Genomic DNA, 12500 nt, shown 5'->3' on the forward strand with positions numbered 1-12500 from the left:
GCTGAACGCCCAATCAGAATTTGAATGACACGGTCTAGGTATGCAGTGAAATATGAATGGTGTTTAGTCGAACACTGTCGAATGTGATCAAACAGCGCTGAGAGCTGTCTTGAGATATCGCTCAGCAGATTATGGTCTGCGAAAATCAGATCACTCGTTTTCCTCTTCCCGACTGCGCAGTATCAATTCCTGTCGGATATGTGCATCGCATATTTCAACCAAGCAGCTTAGAACTCTAGTTTGACATTACCTTGCAATGGGATAAATACTCTCTCTCCATATTGCATGGAATTATTTATCGAGATTATTCAAGAGTATGTTTGTGAAAGAATGCTCTAACTGCATGCCACGGTAGACATTAGTCTGGGCCACTACGTAGCAGAAGGGATATGATAGTAAGGAATGTGTGATATACTTCTGTAAGGTCTAATTTCCCTTTTTACAAAAATTTATGGCTCTAAAAGGCCTTCGAAAATAAAAGCCTTCTTTTTTAAATGCGTATCAAATATTTCAAACATACATTGGTAAACAAGGACAAAATACATCTGAATTGAATATTTGCGGTTTATTTTTTCTTAGGGTCACAAACATTTCCAAATCATCATTTATATAATTCGCAACATGGAACAGATTACTCGTTTCACACAGCATCAGCAAAAGAGGGAACTTGCATCTCGGACGCGGATAAAAGTAACGACAATTCCGGACTCGGTCTACATAATGCCCTTCACCTGCAGATAGCTATACAATTCCCAAGGCACAGACAAGTACAGGAAGGCCTTCTGCGCATTTCTGTTAAAGCCAGTAGTAGGAGTCGACTTGGCAATATGCAACTGTGGCCAAAAGATTCCATGAAAGTGCAAGTTGATCATGCGCGTCTCGGCAATTGTAGGCGCACCCTGAAATGGTCCTCTTTCAGTCTTGAGACTGATATTTTTACGTTTCAGCCGTCCGGAACTGACAGAGTTTTACTTCTCGTGTTGTTTCACCACGTTCACCGCTTCTTCAATTCGCCTTTGTCCCACAAAGAGCAAGGGTTTGATAGGGTGTGGCCACTACTATTTCCAACACTAGTTGTCATTCTGATTACCTGATGATCGGTTCCACCACGCCGGAGGGTGGGTGATTACCTCGTCGAGGCCTTCCCTCCCCGTGTGGACTTCTATCAGAGAGAGAGAGAGAGAGAGAGAGAGAGAGAGAGAGAGAGAGAGAGAGAGAGAGAGAGAGAGAGAGATTGCCTCATGATCGATTCCAACCCATCGAGAGAGGAATTACCTCGTCGAGGCCTTCCCTCCCCGTGTGGACATGGGGGACTTAGCTATTTCTATCAGAGAGAGAGAGAGAGAGATTGCCTCATGATCATTTCCAACCCATCGAGAGAGAAGAATTACCTCGTCGAGGCCTTCCCTCCCCGTGTGGACTTGGGGGGACTTAGATACTTCTATGAGAGAGAGAGAGAGAGAGAGAGAGAGAGAGAGAGAGAGAGAGAGATTGCCTCATGAGCAAGTCCAACCCATCGAGAGAGAGGAACCACCTCGTCGAGGCCTTCACCATGTGGACTTGAATAGTATATACTGCAGTCATTGAAAGCAATTATGATTAAATGTGTGTCGGCTGATTCGCAATATTTGAAATACAGTGAGGCAGACAATTTCTTAGGTTAGAGGTCGTGAGTGGAAGAACGAGATCCGAGCAAGCTCCGCTCGGGTATGATACAGAGTAGGTGCTGACGTAGAGCATATCCGACACCAGTTATAGAATTATGGTGGAACTGAAGGGCAAGATTCCAGTTGTAATGGGCGTGTCGGCAGATCTGGAACCAAGCCCTCTGATTCTGCAGACGTATAGCATTTTTATAGCATTCCTGCCTACGTTGGATGATACACAGTTTTGACGCATTCAGTCTCGCACAGGAAAGGTCGTTGGGTTACATACGGGTGTAACAGTCTATGACCGGTCTAACTAATGTCACCCATAGTGTGCGCACGGTTTTGACATCTCCTTTTGAAAACGCTCTCAGTATCCATGATTGTTTGCTAGGATTCTGTTTTGTGCATGAACATTTAACACGGATGAAAGGAACTTTTTCAAAGAAAGAGAAGAGGGAGAAATGTTTTTCCAGAACCAGAATGACGAAGGAGAGAGAGAGAGAGAGAGAGAGAGAGAGAGAGAGAGAGAGAGAGAGAGAGAGAGAGAGAGAGAGAGAGGACGAGATCGTGATAAATGAAACTGTCAAATACAAGACCCAGTTTTTGAAGTCCCCGACATCACACATGAGTGAGGTAAACCTACTTTCGAAGGTACCATCTATTTCTCGTTTTTTAATATTTAACACCAAATAACTTTCCTACATGACTTTCATGGAACACAATTCGTAATTCAGATACGTTACACAGCTGGTTCTCTTAAACAAATAAGGGTTTTGAAAATAGATTGATAAACATCATCAATGGTTCAAAAAAAAAAAAAAAAAAAAACAGTGATATGCACGGGAAAGTTAAATATCTGATGTGTAACGATGTTAAAAAATATTTGTTCTATAATGATGGCTAAGTCTACACTCTGCGATTTTCGATTTACGTTATGGGGACCCCTTTTACAAAAATTTTTACCCAATAATTTTTAAAAATGTCCTCGTACAAACGTGATGTTAGACTGCTCAAGAAACAAATGCTAGAAATAATTTCTCTGATCTTCCCATAAATAATGTTTATACCTTGTTATCCAAGAGAAACTCTTCATGGTGCAGCAACTTTACATGTTTAAGGAAAATCTTTCACAAAGACACCATAGTTTTTCCGCAACTTTGTCATCTGCTATTTTTTCCATTGACAGCACATGGCATATGAGTTCGTTTTCCCGTTAATATACTTTTACTTCATACTTTAAACATTTATTGTATACTCTCCATTATTTTGAGTTCTTCCAATTTAACCAATCACGCCTGACCTCTGACCTATTCGGGATTTTCCAGGTCATTAAAGAATATTAAAAAAAATTATAACTGTGATACACAATATCCAGGTTTGAGTTCTGACCATCATTATAACTGACGTGCCACAAGCGGAACTTGACTTGTACTTGAGTCAAAACTAAAAACAATTTCTCTTCTACAAACAACTGTTCAATATGAAACAGCAGACTATAAAAGGAATCATAACTACAAATTTATCAATGGGTTGTGAAGCGATGCACCAATGACGACAGTAGGAGTTAATTAGGAGCAACCATTAACAAATATCACATAGAAAACAATGGGAACTGCCGAAATAACGACGTCCTTGTTGACAACTCTTTTTTCTTATATTGTATATTCATGGGGCAATAGCCCTTTAATACGCTTTCACATCGACATGTGCATAAACATAAAACGAAATGCGACGAAGGATATAATTGGGCGCTCTACAATTTTATTTTATAAGATACTACTCCTTTGCTCAAACCAGGTTTTGCAATTACCAAACTGTACAGGCATCAAAGTTGGGCTTGAATATAACCCTTATTATACTTCACTGTCAACTTTCAATTTTCTATTACCTTGGGTTATATTTCGGTCGTGCTTGGTGTGTCTAACTACACAACAGCCCAACCTGAAAAGTATTCAGTGTTGTTCAGGTTTCCCAAAACATTCATGACCAAAATTACAACTGGAAACATAAAAATCACTTCTTTCTGTTTCCAAACCAAAGGAAAGAACATTAAAAACTGCTCTTGACAAAAAATCAGACATGACTAGAAAGAAAATTTGCATGAACAGAGTACCGTTGTAAATCTTATCATCATCATTCCTAACGTTCATCTGCTGTTGCTTTTTTCACTGCTTCGTTCGTTATTCTCATTACTACCAGGACTATAACGTTATCAATACTTTTGATCATATGTCGACTGCCAACGAAGAACTGAACATCACAGCTATTGCGACAAACAGCTGCGCTACTAATGGATCTTCTAAGAGTGCGAGGCGCTCTCCATTCGTGCTACCAGCCTGCAGTGTACGGAATTATTTCAGTTTTCCCAGGGACGGTGAGTCTTTTAGCAGCGTATGGAACCTTGCGCGTAGAAAAGATTCCGAAAGACGAACGACAGTGTGCGTGTGCATTAACAGGCTCATTACCGACATAAAAAAAATGTAAAAATGTGTCCAAAAGTGCAAACCTCTACCGTAGAGACGCAGAACCTTTTCTCCTTTACAATGGAATAGAATATAGAACTTAGCCAAAGGCCAAGCACTGGGACCTATGAGGTCATTCAGCGCTGAAACGGAAGTGGACAGTAAAAAGGTTTGAAAGGCGTAACAGGAGGAAAACCTCGCAGGTGCAATATGAATCAATTGTTAGGAGAGGGTTGAGGAAAGTACGGTGGAAGGAAGAATATGAACGGAGATACAGGAAATGGAATGAAAGGGGTTGCAGCTAGGGGCCGAAGGAACGCTGTACAGAATCTTGAGTAATGCCTACAGCGCACCGCATGAGGAGCACTGACAGTACTATCGCCCATGGGGTGTGATTCAAATAAGGAAAATCAATTCTAAAAAATGCCTAGCATAGTACTTTGGAACTGGACCCCATCCATAAAAGCAACGAGGGAAGCAGAAAAAAAAAAATAAGCAATGAAAACGATAAACAGTCGGAACTCAAGTATGATCACACTACAATTTAACAGGCCCTTAGAAAAACCATTCTTCTTCCTAAAACAGACACTTCAGGAAAATAAAAATAAACTAGGTGCACTTGGAAGCGTATCATATTCCAAAGCTGACCCATCAAGAGGAGCTATCTAGGCAACCCAGCACAAAGGTCCGTCACGTTCCACCGCATGTAATACATTCACCGGAATCGAGAGCTCCTCGTGCTTGCCATGATATTCCTTACGCTGCACGGAAATAAATCTCTAAAGAAAATATCAATTACGAAGACGGCAAACTCATATACGGGTGGATTACGAGGTGTCGTTTTTCACTCGGTAAAGTAGTGTTAAGAAACAATGAAAGGTTCCGCAAAGGCTTCTTGCCAAGGAAACCGTTCCTAATTTGGAAACGATGTCGCAGCAGATATTCCCTTCACCATGCTGTAGCCCTTGGCAACGAGTAGCAATTGCAACGCTATTCTGGAACTCACGGTGAAAAGTAACAAGTCGCAGCGCTCCTGACACGTAGCAATCATTACCAGACGCCAAACAGCAATCACAGAGCACAGTGACAACAGCAAACACCTAACTGAGAGACCACGACAGCAAGTAGCGACGAATGAAGCCAATGGCCATACGGCCTATGGTAACGAGCAGTAACCACGCCCCACACCACGTGACCTTAATAATCAACATGGCTGAGCATTTACTGGTGGGTTTAATTAGCAAACCACGTCTGCATTTTCAACAAATCTCACGTATTAAGCAGTGGTTTGAAATAATACACTGATATACACAAGTAGGTTAAATACACACAGAACTCATCATTCTAGTCTAAAGCGTGCTTCGTGTTCAAGCTTGACTAAACCTTTTCCCCATTTTCAGTCTACTAGTGTGAAATGCTGATATGTCAGGTCCATCGGCATTCGTACGCACATGTACAGACATCAAACACATGCACATCTTAACGGTGAAACTCAACGACCAACTATCATTTCCACATAACAAAACCTTACCTTATCAAAGGGTTAAATGTTATCTTCAATAACCCGAGATGACCGCCAACAACTGACAGTCCCAATCCTGTTCCCATCACAAACACCCTTTGACCACGTGGCCACTACCTTACGGCATATCTCCCGGAAATTTCCAACACCTGTTCCACTTCCATCACTGACATTCGGTCAATTTACTTCATACGAATGTTTATCAAATTATTAAAAGGGGGAAGGGAAGGGGGTACAGGAACCGTTCCACTGGGCTATTAATCAACATCACCAGGCTAAGTACGAGAAAACAACACCTGTTCACTTTAATCAATAGTCCTTGAAAAAGTTCTGCACAGTAATACACAAACAAATATGAAAGTAGTTCACTACTTCGTATCAAAATGTTTCCCCCCCAAAAATTCAAATTACTCAACTGCCACATGAAACAAAAAAATAAAATAAAATGTTCCTGCACACAGCAACTTGCAGACCTCGTGGAGATAACAAAACTTCACCATTACAGCCGCAATACCTGTCAAAATCTAAAGAAAGACTATAAGTACTACATACAAGATAAAATTGCATTTAAATACAATAAAAAAAGAGCCGATTATAATGGAGGTTCCCAAGATAAAAATTTCGTTTTCCTTTTGATTAGCAAGGGGAAAGAAGCAGTCGTGAAATTCCACCCTATGATGAACAATTTCATACCAACGAAACGTGCACTATACAAACAAACAAACACAGTGTGTGTGTGTGTGTGTGTGTGTGTGTGTGTGTGTGTGTGTGTGTGTGTGTGTGAGAGAGAGAGAGAGAGAGAGAGAGTGAGAGAGAGAGTGAGTGTGTGTGTGTGTGTGTGTGTGTGTGTGTGTGTGTGTGTGTGTGTGTGAGTGTGAGAGAGAGAGAGAGAGAGAGAGAGAGAGAGTGTGTGTGTGTGTGTGTGTGTGTGTGTGAGAGAGAGAGAGAGAGAGAGAGAGAGAGTGTGTCACGGGGACTAACACGTGATGAGCGTAAAGCGTACGCAACATCAAGCCACGAAGGGAAAAAATGAAACACTTCATTGGAGCTAAACATCTCGTTTTGCAGGCAACGTCACTCACATTATATATAATAATAATAATAATAATAATAATAATAATAATAATAATAATAATAATAATAAAGATGTTTTAGATTAAGCTATATGTCAGCAGGGGATCTTGCTAATGGAGCAGCCCGTAGTCACAAGAAAACGGACAACGAATTTATAACCGAGAAGCAATATCTGTGAAGTCAGCTCCTTGATGACCTACGAGATTCCGGCTTAAGAAAATGAAGTAATTTAAGGTAAATGGAACACAGGCCGCAATGGTTAAGTTAAACATTTCGGCCCTTTTAGTTTTCTGTAAAAGAAAACTATTTAGATGGCTATTTGTCTGTCCGTCCGCACTTTTTCTATCCGCCCTCAGATCTTAAAAACTACTGAGGCTAGAGGGCTGCAAATTGCTATGTTGATCATCCACCCTCCAATCATCAAACTTATCAAATTGCAGCCCTCTAGCCTCAGTAGCTTTTATTTTCTTTACAGTTAAAGGTAGCCATGATCATGAAAGTGGTGCTAACAACACAGGCCACCACCGGGCCGTGGCTAAAAGTTTCATGGGCCACGGCTGAGTTTCATAGGCCGTGGCTGAGTTTCATACAGCATTATACACTGTACAGAAAACTCGAGTGGGCCGAAGAAACTTCGGCGCATTTTTTACTTGTTCTTCTGGTAATTAAAATAGTTTCAAGGACGCTTCTCTGTGTAAAACCATTAACCTGAATTACTACGTTGCCCTTTGCCAAGTCAAGGCTAATTCTACAGGACCTTTTGCGACCAATTTTACGCCGTCTGGACCAAATAAAACTAATTACATTCCTAGCATGGAATATTACAAATTATCTTACTATTTCTATAAACTTCTTTGAATTAAAAATTTTGTTCAACGTTCTGCAGCTGTATATTCGAATTACCCTAAGTTTTTCGAAAACGAGACGTATAAAATATCTTACTGAAAAAGAAGACAAGTGTTTGTTATTTATCTACTCCCTTTTCTTTGGCTGGACGTTGTCAAGTTTTCTTGCCTGTAGTCATTCAATCTACTGCAAAAATATATGGATACTATACATAGTTCGTACTCTCATAAATATACATACACACACACACACACACACATATATATATATATATATATATATATATATATATATATATATATATATATATATATATAGATATATATATATACATATAGAGAGAGAGAGAGAGAGAGAATCAAGGAAGGAAGGAAGAAGTATTCTTCCTGTATGAGAGCGCACGTGTAAACCATGTTTTTTTAATAAATGTCGGGATGAATAAATTATTCCACGATCAATGGAAACAAAAACCTTGTAGGAAATGGAAGAAATGCCATTTGATTAAGTTTAGCGAGGCATATAATAAAAAACAGACGGAGTATACAAGAAAATTGGAGAACCAAAACTTTCATTTAAAGAACTTACGAGAAGCTGATGATATTTCTAATCCTCAATACCACTGAAGAGAGATTCCTGCAATGGAATAGTGATGGGGGAGAAGCATACCATGATCTAAAATGAAAACATAAATGAGACGGTTGATTCAATAGAAGTCTTGGACCGGCAACGCCAATCACGATTGCGTTCTCAACCTGTGTCGTCCAACAAAGGACTGGGTTGACACAAGAGTTGTGCCTGAGGTAATGGACTACGTAACTTGGAAAAAAATAAGCACAGTGAATTTCTCGTGAAGATGTGAATATAATCAATTCGGCAGGTCTAGTGCACCGGTAATTTTAAACGACGAGTGACTATATACACAGACAACAATTTCTTCAGTAATGAAAAAATAAACAAGGACCTGAATAAAAGAAAAAAAAATCCCACAGCCACTGGAAAAATTTTGGATCAAAAGTTTGGTCACCCAACTTTCCCGTATGTGTACGTACCTACTCTGATAAAAACACCTTACACAAATTTTCCAGCAAATCCAGTTACTACCCCTAGCCACCAATAGGTATTCGATTCGTGGGTTTCCACTGAAAGCAAAATATGGAGCAATATCAATTCCCACAATAACAGTTTATTTAACACGGACAACATTTGAGCACTTGGTGTGGAAACGAAAACTTAAATTCTTTCTTTGACAGATTACGCAAACTGTTGCCATAGATAATACTTACCATGGAAATGCTAAATAATTATAGACTACACTTTCTGAACACCTGTACGCAAAAATATGTCTAGTTTTTATGAGCAAGTGTTGATAAGAGTAAGAACATCAGTTTAGGAACGCATCACTTACATCTAGTTATTTCAAATGAAATGTGTAAAATGTACCGGTGCATATTCATAGTGTAATTCTAGTACAAATTTCCAGATGTCCCTATCAAAAATCAAAATTCCAAGAATGAAGTCATCTGCCCCCTAAAAAAAAAAAAAAGATTCGTAAATGGCACACTTTTCCTCTGTAATTAAAGAGGATTGTTTCCTTCTGTCGAATTTTCACCTTAGCATATGAAATGTGAATTTCTGCCACTAGTACCAGTGTTCTTGAAGATGTCAGAAGGTGAAACCAGTCAAGAATCATTCCTTTGGCTTCAAATTTTTTCTGCTGTACTTCACATGCAAACATCACTTGTTCCTATGAGCTCAAGCCTGTATACACACTTACATACAAAATTAATATATATATATATATATATATATATATATATATATATATATATATATATATATATATATATATGTATATGTATATGTATATGTATATGTATATATATATATATATATATATATATATATATATATATATATATATATATATATATATATATATATATACATACATGTATATATATATTTTTATATATATATATATATATATATATATATATATATATATATATATATATATTATATATATTACATTTGTTCCAAACAGGAAAAAAGAAAAATGTAACTGGTTAAAAATGCCCAACAGTTTCGTACGCTAATGGACATCTTTAAACGTTCATATATACGCTCCAAGAGGAGGCCCACTGGAGGACGAAACTTTGGCATTGTTTAACCACTTGAATTTTTCTTTTTCCTATGTGAAATACAACCAAATGATATATCTTCATGTGAAAGAAGATTACTAGTATGTTATATATACAGATACAGGTAGATAGATATTATGTGCTTGCAGTACTCCCCTAATAGTACCGACTTGGTTTCTCGCTTCAACTACGTTCGCTTTGCCAGCCTGATAAGAGAATAGAGTGGATGAGACAAGTAATCACTTTTTTTAGGGTCTAGAATTATTGAATGATGCTCCAGGTGTTGGCTCTGAACTCCAGGTGTTGCCATTAAAGTTCTGTGAAATAATTTTTTTTTCAGAAATTACTTTTTAACTGCACCCTTTTACACATAAAAGATAAGACGACATTTGCGCCTGAGTCATTTCCATATACGAATGAAGATTTTTAGAAGGACGTTTGAACTGGTGTCTGACCTGGGCATTCTATCCACTAGGAGGGATGGTGGCTAGTAAGAATTTGGATGTTTTACTACCCTTAGATTGTAAACACAACTGCAAGCTTTACGGTCGGAAGAAGTTACTTTCTACGGTTTTCGAAGCTTTTTGGTTAATAGGTATGGTTTCTGTTGACTTTATATCTTAGTGCCCTTTAGTTTGTTACTCAAGTGTTAAAATCACTGAGGATTCTTTGTTATAACAATTATCTCACTACTGTTGTACCAGATGTTGAGAACTTAGGTAAGCCATTCAGTCTACGATACGAGAGGGCAAGTCGGGTGCATCCAGCAATAGTGGGGTTCAGCCAAACTTGGGGGCATTCGATCACTCTTTGGAGGCTTGCAACATCACAATGGCAGTCTTCCTTCGTAAGCTTTACACCTTTACAGATATTTAAGATGATGGAATACCCTCCACATATCTTCAGAAGCCAAGATGTCCCTCACTCCCACATAGATGACATCTATAGCTGCAGTACACAGGGGGTGGTTCGTTTCCTGTTACAGATTTTTTAAAAAAAAAAAAAATTGCAGACTATCTAATGGACTTCCCATTACAATTCCAGGCACCTGTTCATAGTAGCCTTTAGGGCATACAAAAAGAAAAGAAAGGCATCACTTGTACAGTACCAGAGGGATCTGAAAGATTTCTTTAGTCCCAGTTCCTTCGACGACAATCAAATGACCTTCTGCCATATCAGCATCTTTCGTTATCTCCGGGAACTCCATGGGAGAACTGTGGCTAAATTCACTATGTGCGAAAAAGTAAAATAAGCTGATTTACTCTCTTATCTAGTGAAGTTGTGGCTTCCGCAACTTCGGGATGATTCGGCGGTGGGACGTCATGTTTTGAGGTTTTAATATCCCTACTGGAAGTGAAATCGACATCCAGGGGCTTTTAATTTCAAATTACTGTATATGAATATATAATCCAGGGGCTTTTATATTTATATAATATATATATATATATATATATATATATATATATATATATATATATATATATATATATATATATATATATATATATAATGATGGCTGTGCAACCGCCAGATTTCCTAACTGACGTATTTCTTGGGGTTCCTAATTATTTTCTGGAATTTAGGCACAGAATTCATATCATTACACGTGCACTGAGTAAAGGTATTAGTATATATATGATACAAGATCCCATACCCAAAGTCATTTGTATTTTTCCTAGGACAAGACCCTGCGCTTTCACAGGTGGAGTGCTCAGTGCCATGACGTGCTCCAGGTGTCTGCCGACTTAGAGAGAGAGAGAGAGAGAGAGAGAGAGAGAGAGAGAGAGAGAGAGAGAGAGAGAGAGAGAGCATCGGGCATGACTAATCACTCTATGGACGCAACCGAAGGGGTACATTAAGTAACAGAGAGCCGAGACCAGTCTGGCGTCAAGAGGACCACCATGCCCACGGTCACGAGGCATAACATGAGCAGGACCACGTGGGAACCGAAAATAACTCCAGCTCCTGCGTTATGAGTTCACCACTAAGAGAAATCACATCGAAAGGATTTCTCTACCAAAGCACTTGTGCCTCGTAATCATGAATCACTCCCGGCATGTGGCGCTGGCCGATATCAAAGTTTCATGAACACCGGGATTATATAGAGTACAGGGTTAGTCCGCTCCTGACCAAAATAAGGACAATCCCGCGCATGTGCGCTGCATTTGGTCGAGGTTAAGATAAAGAGTGGTCATCAGTCAATTATTTGATCTTACCAGAGTGAAGAAAAAGGAAAAGAACAAGGAAGCTCTCTTGTCCCGGATTAAGGGGGGGTCAGTCCTTTTAATCTCGACCACCCGACCAGTTCTAAACAGAAACATCTCTTCAGAGAGAAGTCAAGAGAGGCAGGAGGCAAAACTAATAAAGTAGCCACTTTCATAATATAGCTTTAAAAAGTTTTACTTGCTTTCTCGTTTCTTTGTGTACTTTTATTATACGGCAGAAAATTTAAACAGAATTTTCTTATCCTTTTTTATGCTGGATGATGTGGGTTGCTGGTGATAGTTAAGACTGTCATAAAAAAAAAAAAAAAAAAAAAAAAATATATATATATATATATATATATATATATATATATATATATATATATATATATATATAGATATAGATAGCCAAATGGTAATAAAAAGATGGAGGGTTATTCAATCCTTTAGTTCAGCAGAACCTGGAGATTGACGAGGACCAGAGAGAGAGAGAGAGAGAGAGAGAGAGAGAGAGAGAGAGAGAGAGAGAGAGAGAGAATGCGTGTGGGCATACATTTCCCACAGTGACCCTTCATTTCCTCGGTTTCCTGCTTTTCTTTTAT

General features: G+C 38.8%; 1 protein-coding gene across 15 annotated transcripts in view; it reads right to left on the reverse strand.

The window, feature by feature from the left end:
* Positions 1 to 12500, reverse strand: part of larp (La related protein) — a 172527-nt gene that overhangs the window by 103541 nt on the left and 56486 nt on the right. The window contains exon 1 of one of the 15 annotated variants that reach the window (XM_067089886.1): positions 5118 to 5240. The exons of 13 other annotated variants lie outside the window; for them this stretch is intronic. The gene's annotated coding sequence lies outside the window, so the exon portion shown is untranslated. Of the gene's footprint in view, positions 1 to 5117; positions 5241 to 12500 lie in introns of those variants that run through there. One more of the 15 variants, XM_067089906.1, reaches the window with a different exon arrangement.

This window comes from Macrobrachium rosenbergii, chromosome 4 (assembly GCF_040412425.1).
Source record: "Macrobrachium rosenbergii isolate ZJJX-2024 chromosome 4, ASM4041242v1, whole genome shotgun sequence".
NCBI classification, from domain to species: Eukaryota; Metazoa; Arthropoda; class Malacostraca; order Decapoda; family Palaemonidae; genus Macrobrachium; species Macrobrachium rosenbergii.